Raw genomic sequence first — 12,410 nt, forward strand, 5'->3', positions numbered from 1 at the left:
TGGTTGCCATTGATGCTTGTTATTCGGGAAATGTTTTGTAAAACTTTGGACGAAAATCAATGAACCATGCTCTATTCAAGTGGTGTTCGTTGTCTTGCTTGCAGTCAATTTGTAACTCTGAGAAGCACTAAAGAATGTACAGATCCACAGAGGCTTGTATAAAACAAACTTTCAGTAAGATCAAAGGCAAAGATTCTATGCCATCATGGCCAAAGGAAAAGATTTGATGAAAGGACAGAATTCTATGACATCATGAAGGAAAACATTCTATGGCACATTCCATGTAAATTTTGTGAGGAGTGCGCTAGGAAGAGAGAGTGTGGGAAAGATTTTCCAATTTCTTCTGTTTTCTGTGATAATTTTCTTTTCTCTCACTCTGGTTGTGTTTTCATTTAGGTTCCTCGATCAAAGTTTTCATTAACACCTTTCAATCTTGAGTGTCACATAGTGAGATCTATAACACTGCCGTCCGATGGTACTATTGATATGATAATATATGTTGTCAGATTTTGGCATGAGCAACCAAAATCACCACTACCACTCTTCTACCAACTGTAATCAGTATTATTAATAAATGTAATTATTTTTGTACCTTTAACATATTTACTTTTATATAGTTTCTCTCCTTTGGTTTTGGTTTGTTTTATCATTTTGCATTGTCTGTAAAACCTTCATTTCTCCACGGGGAATAACGTAAAATAGTCCTGCCTTATCTCTAATTCAAGATTCAAGTGATTCAGTACATCTAATGACAACTAACTGGGGTCTTTTTTATTTTCGTAGAACACTCTTTTATACATGTCTCATAAAAAGATCCAGCATTAGAGCATAAACACTCAAATATGTTAAGGTTGACTCTTCGGCTATAGTTGTAGTTGTACAACTATTTAACGCTGTACCAGTTCGCAGCATCACAACGTGCTAAACCGGTTAGCCTGTTCCAAGACAAACAGAAAACTTACAGCAATAAAAATGACAACACAACTACAGCCGGTAAAACTGTTTCTTAATTGCTTGCCTAGGTAAACAAAGGTTAAATAAAAATAAAATACTAACATACATACAGACACATTCTGACACATTGAAATTGGCCGTTAGCACGTTAACTTAGCCCCGTAGTTAGCTCCCCACTCCACCGTATGCTAACGACCACGTTATCTCCACTCGCCTCGTTTTATTTCGGCGTCAGTTCAAATTGTGGACAACAGCAAATTGATGCAAAATACAAGCAATGTTAGGAAACCACTTGTCAATATTTCTAATGACAAATCTCGACAGCACACGTCGGCTACCACCTCAGACGTTGGGGTTTGCTGTATTGCCCGAAAGAAACGCAAAAAAGAAATCATTTACATAATACTTACATCATTGTGTAGTAAAGCCACAAGTAGCGCTGTTAATAGGTTCCAGCTAGACCATTATGTACCTCAGAAGGAAATACATAAAGAATCAGCCGCACATGATTAAACTACACGTGACACAAACATATTGATTATACAATGTGGATGAGGCTTAAACAAACCTTTACACACAGTTATGGGAGCATGTTGGTCTAGTTCTTGTGTGTTGTTTTCACGCACGTACAGACGCACGTGCGACTACATGCGCGCACATGGAGTAACGTTACATCCGTACGTAGTTCCGTGCATGCTCACGCACATACAAAAGAAACGATGGATGAAACAGGGCGATGACGTCATGGGATGTCTTCCTTTGATGATGTCCTCAATTGTTTTCCTTTGATGATGATGTCATGAAATGTCTCCTTTGATCATGATGGCATAGAATCTTTGCCTTTGATCTTATTGAAAGTTTGTTTTATACAAACCTAGGTGGGTCCGTAGATTCTGTTTGACTTTCAAACTGAAAGCAAGCGAGACAAGCAAACACGGGCGTCTTACGAGGTGGTATGGTGTCAGTCACAAAAGCGGTACATATAAGTGGTCAAAATCAATATTGCATGTATTATGATGATGGAAATGTTCCTGTGTCCCCTGATGAAAATGAAAGGCTTACAGGACCTGGGCGTGTTCAGGTTGGTATGGCCGTAAGCAATGTCAAACATCACTAAAGCAGTATATATAAGTGGTCAAAATGATCATTGCATGTATTTTGATGATGTAAATGTTACCATGTCTCCTGATGAAAATGGTAACAAATTCAAAGCCGCCCTCTCTTTGGAAAGATTGCACTTTCAGGCAATTTCCCAGAGTGCTCCTACTGAGATATTCAGCTCTTTTGCTGTTTTGTTGGTTGCCATTGATGCTTGTTATTCGGGAAATGTTTTGTAAAACTTTGGACGAAAATCAATGAACCATGCTCTATTCAAGTGTGTTCCTTGTCTTGCTTGCAGTCAATTTGTAACTTTGAGAAGCACTAAAGAATGTACAGATCCACAGAGGCTTGTATAAAAACAAACTTTCAGTAAGATCAAAGGCAAAGATTCTATGCCATCATGGCCAAAGGAAAAGATTTGATGAAAGGACAGAATTCTATGACATCATGAAGGAAAACATTCTATGGCACATTCTATGTAAATTTTGTGAGGAGTGCGCTAGGAAGAGAGAGTGTGGGAAAGATTTTCCAAATTTCTTCTGTTTTCTGTGATAATTTTCTTTTCTCTCACTCTGGTTGTGTTTTCATTGAGGTTCCTCGATCAAAGTTTTCATTAACACCTTTCAATCTTGAGTGTCACATAGTGAGATCTATAACACTGCCGTCCGATGGTACTATTGATATGAATAATATATGTCGTCAGATTTTGGCAAGAGCAACCAAAATCACCACTACCACTCTTCTACCAACTGTATCAGTATTAGTAATAAATAGTAGTAGATGTAATTATTTTTGTACCTTTAACATATTTACTTTAATTTAGTTTCTCTCCTTTGGTTTTGGTTTGTTTTATCATTTTGCATTGTCTGTAAAACCTTCATTTCTCCACGGGAATAACGTAAAATAATCTGCCTTATCTCTAATTCAAGATTCAAGTGATTCAGTACATCTAATGACAACTAACTGGGTCTTTTTTATTTTCATAGATCACTCTTTTATACATGTCTCATAAAATGTCCAGCATTAGGCATAAACACTCAAATATGTTAAGGTTGACTCTTCGGCTATAGTTGTAGTTGTACAACTATTTAACGCTGTACCAGTTGGCAGCATCACAACGTGCTAAACCGGTTAGCCTGTTCCAAGACAAACAGTAAACTTACAGCAATAAAAATGACAACACAACTACAGCCGTAAAACTGTTCTTAATTGCTTGCCTAGGTAAACAAACAGACGCACGTGCGACTACATGCGCGCACATGGAGTAACGTTACATCCATACGTAGTTCCGTGCATGCTCACAGCACATACAAAAGAAACGATGGATGAAACAGGGCGATGACGTCATGGGATGTCTTCCTTTGATGATGTCCTCAATTGTTTTCCTTTGATGATGATGTCATGAAATGTTTTCCTTTGATCATGATGGCATAGAATCTTTGACTTTGATCTTATTGAAAGTTTGTTTTATACAAACCTAAGGTGGGTCCGTAGATTCTGTGAGACTTTCAAACTGAAACTAAGGCGTGTTCAGGATGGTATGCCGTAAGCAATGTCAAATGTCACAAAAAACAGTATATATAAGTGGTCAAATCATCATTGCAGTATTTTGATGATGTAAATGTTACCATGTCTCCTGATGAGAATGAAAAGGTTACAGCACCTGGTATTCCCAGGCGGTCTCCCATCCAAGTACTAACCAGGCCCTACACTGCTTAGCTTCCGAGATCAGGCGTGTTCTGGGTGGTATGGCCGTAAGCAATGGTGAGACTGTCACAAACGCAGTATATATAAGTGGTCAAAATGATCATTGCATGTATTTTGATGATGTAAATGTTACCATGTCTCCTGATGAAAATGAAAGGCTTACAGCACCTAGTATTCCCAGGCGGTCTCCCATCCAAGTCGTAACCAGGCCCTAAGCTTCCAAGATCAGATGAGATCAGGCGTGTTCAGGGTGGTATGGCCGTAAGCAATGGTAACTGTCACAAACGCAGTATATATAAGTGGTCAAAATCATCATTGCATGTATTTTGATGATGTAAATGTTACATGTCTCCTGATGAAAATGAAAGGCTTACAGCACCTAGTATTCCCAGGCGGTCTCTCCATCCAAGTCGTAACCAGGCCCGACCATGCATAGCTTCCGAGATCAGACGAGATCAGGCGTGTTCAGGTTGGTATGGCCGTAAGCAATGTTAAATGTCACTAAAGCAGTATATATAAGTGGTCAAAATGATCATTGCATGTATTTTGATGATGTAAATGTTTACCATGTCTCCTGATGAGAATGAAAAGCCTACAGCACCTGGTATTCCCAGGTGGTCTCCCATCCAAGAACTAACCAGGCCCTACACTGCTTAGCTTCCGAGATCAGACGAGAACAGCCGTGTTCAGGGTGGTTTGGGCGTAAGCAATGGTAACCGCACAAACGCAGTATATATAAGTGGTCAAAATTATCATTGCATGTATTTTGATGATGTAAATGTTACCATGTCTCCTGATGAGTATGAAAAGCTTACAGCACCTGGTATTACCAGGCGGTCTCCCATCCAAGTACTAACCAGGCCTACACTGCTTAGCTTCCGAGATCAGATGAGATCAGGCGTGTTCAGGGTGGTATGGCCGTAAGCAATGGTGACTGTCACAAACGCAGTATATATAAGGGTCAAAATCATCATATGCATGTATTTTGATGATGTAAATGTTACCATGTCTCCTGATGAAAATGAAAGGCTTACAGCACCTAGTATTCCCAGGCGGTCTCCCATCCAAGTACTAACCAGGCCTGACCGTGCTTAGCTTCCGAGATCAGACGAGATCGGGCGAGTTCAGGTTGGTATGGCCGTAAGCAATGTCAAATGTCACTAAAGCAGTATATATAAGTGGTCAAAATGATCATTGCATGTATTTTGATGATGTAAATGTTACCATGTTCACCTGATGAGAATGAAAAGGCTACAGAACCTGGTATTCCCAGGCGGTCTCCCATCCAAATACTAACCAGGCCCTACACTGCTTAGCTTCAGAGATCAGGCGGGTTCTGGGTGGTATGGCCATAAGCAACGTGTGACTGTCACAAACACAATATATATAAGTGGTCAAAATCATTATTGCATGTATTTTGATGATGTAAATGTTACCATGTCTCCTGATGAAAATGAAAAGCTTACAGCACCTGGTATTCCCAGGCGGTCTCCCATCCAAGTACTAAACCAGGCCCTTAGCTTCCGAGATTAGATGAGATCAGGCGTGTTCAGGGTGGTATGGCCGTAAGCAACGTTAACTGTCACAAACGCAGTATATATAAGTGGTCAAAATCATCATTGCATGTATTTTGATGATGTAAATGTTACCATGTCTCCTGATGAGAATGAAAAGTTTACAGCACCTGGTATTCCCAGGCGGTCTCCGATCCAAATACTAACCAGGCCCTACACTGCTTAGCTTCCGAGATCAGACGAGATCAGGCGTGTTCAGGATGTTATGGCAGTAAGTAATGGTGACTGTCACAAACGCAGTATATATAAGTGGTCAAAATCATCATTGCATGTATTTTGATGATGTAAATGTTACCATGTCTCCTGATGAGAATGAAAAGCCTACAGCACCTGGTATTCCCAGGCGGTCCTCCCATCCAAGAACTAACCAGGCCCTAACACTGCTTAGCTTCCGAGATCAGACGAGAACAGCCGTGTTCAGGGTGGTTTGGGCGTAAGCAATGGTAACTGTCACAAACGCAGTATATATAAGTGGTCAAAATCATCATTGCATGTATTTTGATGATGTAAATGTTACCATGTCTCCTGATGAAAATGGTAACAAATTCAAAGCCGCCCTCTCTGAGGAAAGATTGCACTTTCAGGCAATTTCCCAGAGTGCTCCCTACTGAGATATTCAGCTCTTTTGCTGTTTTGTTGGTTGCCATTGATGCTTGTTATTCGGGAAATGTTTTGTAAAACTTTGGACGAAAATCAATGAACCATGCTCTATTCAAGTGTGTTCCTTGTCTTGCTTGCAGTCAATTTGTAACTGTGAGAAGCACTAAAGAATGTACAGATCCACAGAGGCTTGTATAAAACAAACTTTCAGTAAGATCAAAGGCAAAGATTCTATGCCATCATGGCCAAAGGAAAAGATTTGATGAAAGGACAGAATTCTATGACATCATGAAGGAAAACATTCTATGTAAATTTTGTGAGGAGTGCGCTAGGAAGAGAGAGTGTGGGAAAGATTTTCCAAATTCTTCTGTTTTCTGTGATCATTTTCTTTTCTCTCACTCTGGTTGTGTTTTCATTTAGGTTCCTCGATCAAAGTTTTCATTAACACCTTTCAATCTTGAGTGTCACATAGTGAGATCTATAACACTGCCGTCCGATGGTACTATTGATATGATAATATATGTCGTCAGATTTTGGCATGAGCAACCAAAATCACCACTACCACTCTCTACCAACTGTATCCGTATTAGTAATAAATAGTAGTAGATGTAATTATTTTTGTACCTTAACATATTTACTTTTATATAGTTTCTCCTCTTTGGTTTTGGTTTGTTTTATCATTTTGCATTGTCTGTAAAACCTTCATTTCTCCACGGGGAATAACGTAAAATAGTCCTGCCGGTTAGCCTGTTCCAAGGCAAACAGAACACTTACAGCAATACAAATGACAACACAACTACAGCCGGTAAAACTGTTCTTAATTGCTTGCCTAGGTAAACAAGGTTAAATAAAAATAAAATACTAACATACATACAGACACATTCTGACACATTGAAATTGGCCGTTAGCACGTTAACTTAGCCCCGTAGTTAGCTCCCACTCCACCGTATGCTAACGACCACGTTATCTCCACTGGCCTCGTTTTATTTCGGCGTCAGTTCAAATTGTGGACAACAGCAAATTGATGCAAAATACAAGCAATGTTAGAAACCACTTGTCAATATTTCTAATGACAAATCTCGACAGCACACGTCGGTTACCACCTCAGACGTTGGGGTTTGCTGTATTGCCCGAAAGAAACGCAAAAACAGAACTAATTTACATAATACTTACATCATTGTGTAGTAAAAGCCACAAGTAGCCTGTTAATAGGTTCCAGCTAGACCATTATGTACCTCAGAGGGAAATACGATAAGAATCAGCCGCACATAATTAAACTACACGTGACACAAACATATTGATTATACAATGTGGATGAGGCTTAAACAAACCTTTACACACAGTTATGGGAGCATGTTGGTCTAATTTTTGTATATTGTTTTCGCGCACCTACAGACGCACATGCGACTACATGCGCTCACATGGAGTAACGTTACATCGTACGTAGTTCCCGGCATGCTCACGCACATACAAAAGAAACGATGGATGAAACAGGGCGATGACGTCATGGGATGTCTTCCTTTGATGATGTCCTCAATTGTTTTCCTTTGATGATGATGTCATGAAATGTTTTCCTTTGATCATGATGGCATAGAATCTTTGCCTTCATTACATCATCAAAATACATGCAATGATCATTTTGACGACTTATATATACTGCTTTAGTGACATTTGACATTGCTTACGGCCATACCAACCTGAACACGCCCGATCTCGTCTGATCTCAAGTACTTACATCATTGCATGTATTTTGATGATGTAAATGTTACCATGTCTCCTCATGAGAATGAAAAGCTTACAGCACCTGGTATTCCCAGGCGGTCTCCCATCCAAGTACTAACCAGGCCCTACACTGCTTAGCTTCCGAGATCAGACGAGATCAGGCGTGTTTTTTTTTTTTTTTTTCTTTTTATTAGTCTTCAATCACAAATTTACACGTCACGTCAACTTTTGCACATAGATCAGAAAAGAAACAAACCTATCATAGTTCTCATGAATGTATCAAAAGAAAAATCAAACAATCAAACTAAATAAAAAATACAAATCCAACTCTCACCAATTCAATAAAACCTTCTCCCTTTTCGCCATCAAAAATAAACTTATTCCCACTCATGAAACATTCTCTCACCTCCTCTCCCCCATACTTGCAGTTCAGTTCAATATCTCTTTTCATTATTGTCTTAAACAAATCTTTAATTTGTACATTTCTCTCCTTCAAAATGAGCATAATTCCTTCTATATACAACCGCCAATCTGGCATGGCTCAAAGTGTAGTTAATTAACCAAAAATTCACAGTCCTTTTTCTTTTCAAGTAACCAAACAGAAAGAGCATCCTCCACCCCTCCTTCAGCTCTGATCCAAGTCGCCAATGTTCCTCAAAAGTTTTTTCAGGAAATCAAAGAAATCAACTAACTCAAAACAATCTAAAAAAAAGTGCAAAAAACTCTCATGGCCACTTTTACATACATCACACATTGCACTTACAGCATTATTTATTTTATGAAACACCACATTCGTATATATTCTGTTATGTTTTATAAGGAAATCGTTATTTTCACACTCTATACTGTTATATTTTATGTTCCCATTCAACCATATCTTCTTAACATCCAAATCATTGAACACGCCAGCCCAAACTTTCTATGCTGCTGGCTCTTTTATCACATCAGCTATTAACCATTCATATACCTTTTTCAACTTCACATTTTCAAAGGGGCATTTCTTCTCTTTTTCAATCACATACATCTTGGGTGTACGCTTGTCTTGCTTAATCACACAGTCTCTTTTAATAATGTTTGTCCATTCCAGAGGTATACTACTTTTAATCCGCTCATATATTCGGCTGACTTTTTCTTTGCTTTCCATACCATCTAATCATTCACAGAATCATAAATACAATTCAATCTCAAAAACCCCGGGATGACCTCATAAATAATATCCTTGACTTGTTTAATATTTGCCACCATGAATTGTGGCTCATACAGACTTTTATTATTATATTTAAATTTCTCATTGAGAAACAAGGGTAGGTTAACAAACATTTGCAACCCATCACACTCATATATTCTACTTTGGTAGAAATTTTCTCCACGCTTCAAACACCTCCTGTAAAACTCTGGGATTTTAACTGTCATTGATTGTTTGAAACCCATAAACAAACCATAGTCACCTATCCCACCCACTTCATCCACATATTTCCTTAAAAACTTCTCCATCCATAGTTCAATCCACGCTCCATGTATTTTTGGATCGTTCTTACTCTTATTGCCGTTCTTTTTCATTTCCAAATCAATGAGCTTCAGCCCACCCTCTCTCTTCTTCCCTATCAAAGTTTTTTGTGCAATTTCACCCTTTCCCCCCATATAAGTCACAAATAGTTTTGTTTAACACATTCATAACCCACTCTGGCATGTCTAACACTCTCATCACATATACACAAACTGAGAATAACAAATTATTCACCACCATCACTTTTCCTTTCAGTTTAAGTTTTCTCCCCCTCCATAGTGTACATACTGTTTTTTATCTTTAATCACTCCAGTCCATGTCTCATCTCTAGCCTCTTTGCTTGCCACCCCCAGACACACTCCCAACACCTTCATGTATTTCTCCTCCACCTTTAAGCCCATTTCTATCCTCTCCTATCTCTCCAATGTACATGATCACTGATTTAGTTTTGTTGATTTTGGCTCCTGATGCCCGTCCATATTTTTCTATTATCTGTAGCACCCTTTTTCACACTGTTGTTGTCCCTGACCGTAATAGTTGTGTCGTCTGCATATTGATTGATGACACAGGTCCCTCCATAGGGCAACTGAAACACTTTCACCTCCTGGTCAGTTTGATCAGCATCGCCAGGGGCTCAACAACTATTGCATACAGTAGTGCTGACAGGGACATCCCTGTCTCACTGATCTCTCCACATCGAAAAGGTTTGTCAAGACAACCGTTTACCTTCACTCGGCTCTTGGCACTGTCATACAGCCTCTTTACCCATCCCACCATCCTCCCCCGAACCCAACTTTCTCCAGTACTCTAAACAGGAATCTGTGGTCTACTCTATCAAAGGCCTTATTCCTAATCTATTCCCAGCACTACCTCCCCCTTTCCCATCCTCTTTCATGTGTTCTATTGAATCTCTGATTGTGGCTATTGTGTCTGCTATGTCTCTTCCGGGTATGCTGTAACTCTGCGTGTTCTGTACTATGTTCCCTATCACTCCCTTCATCCTATTTGCCAGGACTTTAGTTAGTATCTTATAATCTGTATTTAGCAAACTAATTGGCCTGTAGTTTTCCAAATCTAACCTACTTCCTTTCTTTTTGTATATATTATTGCTATTAACACCCTCCCCCATCCTATTCTGCACTTGCCCTGTTCTTCCATCCCCTTGAATACATCTACCAGAATTTGCGCTACCTCATTTTTGTACGCTTTGTACCATTCGATCCCTATCCCATCACTTCCTGGACTCTTTCCACTTTTCAATCCTCCTATGGCCTCTATCACCTCCTTCTCATTTATGTCTCTATCACACCATTCCCTATCCTCTTCACTCAGTTTCCTTTCTACACTTTCCATCACTTCATCTATGCTTCCTTGATCTATGTCCCCTTTCTTATAGAGATCCCCATAAAATTCTTGTACCCTTTCCAGAATCTCCACATAATCTACTATCTTCTCTCCGTTTTTGTCATTAATTTCCTTTATGTATGTTCTATTCTGTTTTCTTTTCTCTAACCCCAAAAAATATCCTGTGCACCTTTCACCTTCTAATGCATATTTTGCTTTACTTCTCAGAATCGCTCCTCTACATTTCTCCGTCTCAAACCTCTCTAACTTCATCTTTGCCTCCAAATAATTGTTTATATTATAACCCTCCTCATTGTCTGCTCTACTTTCAGAGCCTTTTCCTCCTTCATCATTTTCCCTTTTCTTTTCTTACTATATCTAATACTAATTTGTTTAATTAAAGTTTTTATCTTCTCCCATCGTTCCCTATGCTGTCGTCTAGCCTGTCATTTCTTTATACACTCCTCTTCTCCTATTCTCTCGGTCTAGCAAATCCATAATCTGTATCTTGTACTCCTCTTCTTCAATTAATCCTGCGTTTAATATCCACATCCCTCCTCCTATCTCTTCTTTCTCCACCTTAATTCGAAACATGACCCCATCATGGTCACTGAAGCTATTTCTTTGATGCCTTATTTTGTCGATGTACCCAATAATGCTACTTTGCACCAACACCAAATCTATTCTACTTTGTTTTAGAACCCCATCTCTCATCTGCCTCCTTGTGTATTCTCTCTTCTCTGAGTTCTCTTCTCTCCATGCATCTATAAGCCCCTTTTCTTTCATCAGCTCGGACAGCATGTTTCTCGATCTTTCCCATCTAAATTCAACTCCCTTACCTACATCTAGACGACTACATTTTATATTGAAGTCCCCAACTATAATACACTTCCCTGCGATTATATTTTTAAGTTCTCTAATAATGCAACACTTATCTTTTTCTATATTTGGAACGTATATATTTATTAATCTGAATTCTATTTCTCTATATTTAAATTCTATCACCAAAATTCTCCCTGTCTCATCTCTATATACCTCTTTTATGTCTTCGACAACGTCCTTTTTAATCATTATTGCTACCCCCCTTGCGTTTCTAGCCCATTATTATAATATATAGCTCCCCTCCATTCCTCTCTCATTTCTTTAACTATGTCCTCGTCCCAATTAGTTTCTTGAATACATATAATATCGCTGCGGTATGCAAATAATAGCTCTTTTATTTTCTCTTATTTCTTAGCCCATTTGCGTTAATAGAGGTTATTGTGGCCATGAGAGCAAAACTGAATATAAATAGAAACCAAAAAGTAAACATTTAAACCAAAACTATACAATCACATACCGGATTTCGGTCCTTTTCGCTCCTCTCTTTCTTTGTCTTTCTCCGCCTTCCGCTTTGCTGAGAATCTTTGAAAGATCTTTGTCAAGTCTGGTTGTCCGTTATCTTCCTCTCTTTCATGTCCATTTAATCGTCCTCGGTCCTTTTCTTCATTCTCCTTTCCTTGTTTGGCAGCAGGGTTCGGTTTCTCTCCACCCTCTCCATTTGCGTTCTTGTTGTCCGCTCCACTGGTTCTCCGCTCCACCGACATCCTTTCCACCAGTTTTCGGATCCTCCTCTTCCTCGATCCCCATGTCCTCCTCACCCTTGTCTAGGACCTTGTTTGACCTTGGCCTCCTTCGCCGTCGTGGTTGTTGCGTCCGTTTCTCTTCCACCACTTCCTCACCCATCTCCTCCTCCGTCCTTCTCCTCTCGGCGCACTCCCGTGCGTAGTGGCCACTCTCTCCGCACCTGAAACACTTGAACTCCGGGCATTCTCTGAAGATGTGTCCCGGCTTGATGCATTTTCTGCACACTTGGATTTGTCTATCGTGGATCACACGGAAATACTCCACGCCCCTCATAG

General features: G+C 39.5%; 2 non-coding genes and 6 pseudogenes across 2 annotated transcripts; all 8 read right to left on the reverse strand.

The window, feature by feature from the left end:
- Positions 1-3,706: 3,706 nt before the first annotated feature.
- On the reverse strand, positions 3,707-3,815 carry LOC125002190 (annotated as a pseudogene).
- Positions 3,816-4,129: 314 nt separating this feature from the next.
- On the reverse strand, positions 4,130-4,249 carry LOC125002701 (annotated as a pseudogene).
- A 102-nt stretch (positions 4,250-4,351) lies between these two features.
- On the reverse strand, positions 4,352-4,470 carry LOC125002140 (annotated as a pseudogene).
- A 100-nt stretch (positions 4,471-4,570) lies between these two features.
- On the reverse strand, positions 4,571-4,688 carry LOC125001401. The gene has a single exon (XR_007111658.1). It is a non-coding gene; the product is annotated as a 5S ribosomal RNA (ribosomal RNA).
- A 101-nt stretch (positions 4,689-4,789) lies between these two features.
- Positions 4,790-4,908, reverse strand: LOC125003272. The gene has a single exon (XR_007112132.1). It is a non-coding gene; the product is annotated as a 5S ribosomal RNA (ribosomal RNA).
- A 313-nt stretch (positions 4,909-5,221) lies between these two features.
- Positions 5,222-5,333, reverse strand: LOC125002646 (annotated as a pseudogene).
- Positions 5,334-5,434: 101 nt separating this feature from the next.
- Positions 5,435-5,553, reverse strand: LOC125002403 (annotated as a pseudogene).
- Positions 5,554-5,654: 101 nt separating this feature from the next.
- On the reverse strand, positions 5,655-5,775 carry LOC125002955 (annotated as a pseudogene).
- Between the last annotated feature and the right edge of the window lie 6,635 nt (positions 5,776-12,410).

The sequence above is a fragment of the Mugil cephalus genome, chromosome 23, assembly GCF_022458985.1.
Source record: "Mugil cephalus isolate CIBA_MC_2020 chromosome 23, CIBA_Mcephalus_1.1, whole genome shotgun sequence".
In the NCBI taxonomy this organism is placed as follows: domain Eukaryota; kingdom Metazoa; phylum Chordata; class Actinopteri; order Mugiliformes; family Mugilidae; genus Mugil; species Mugil cephalus.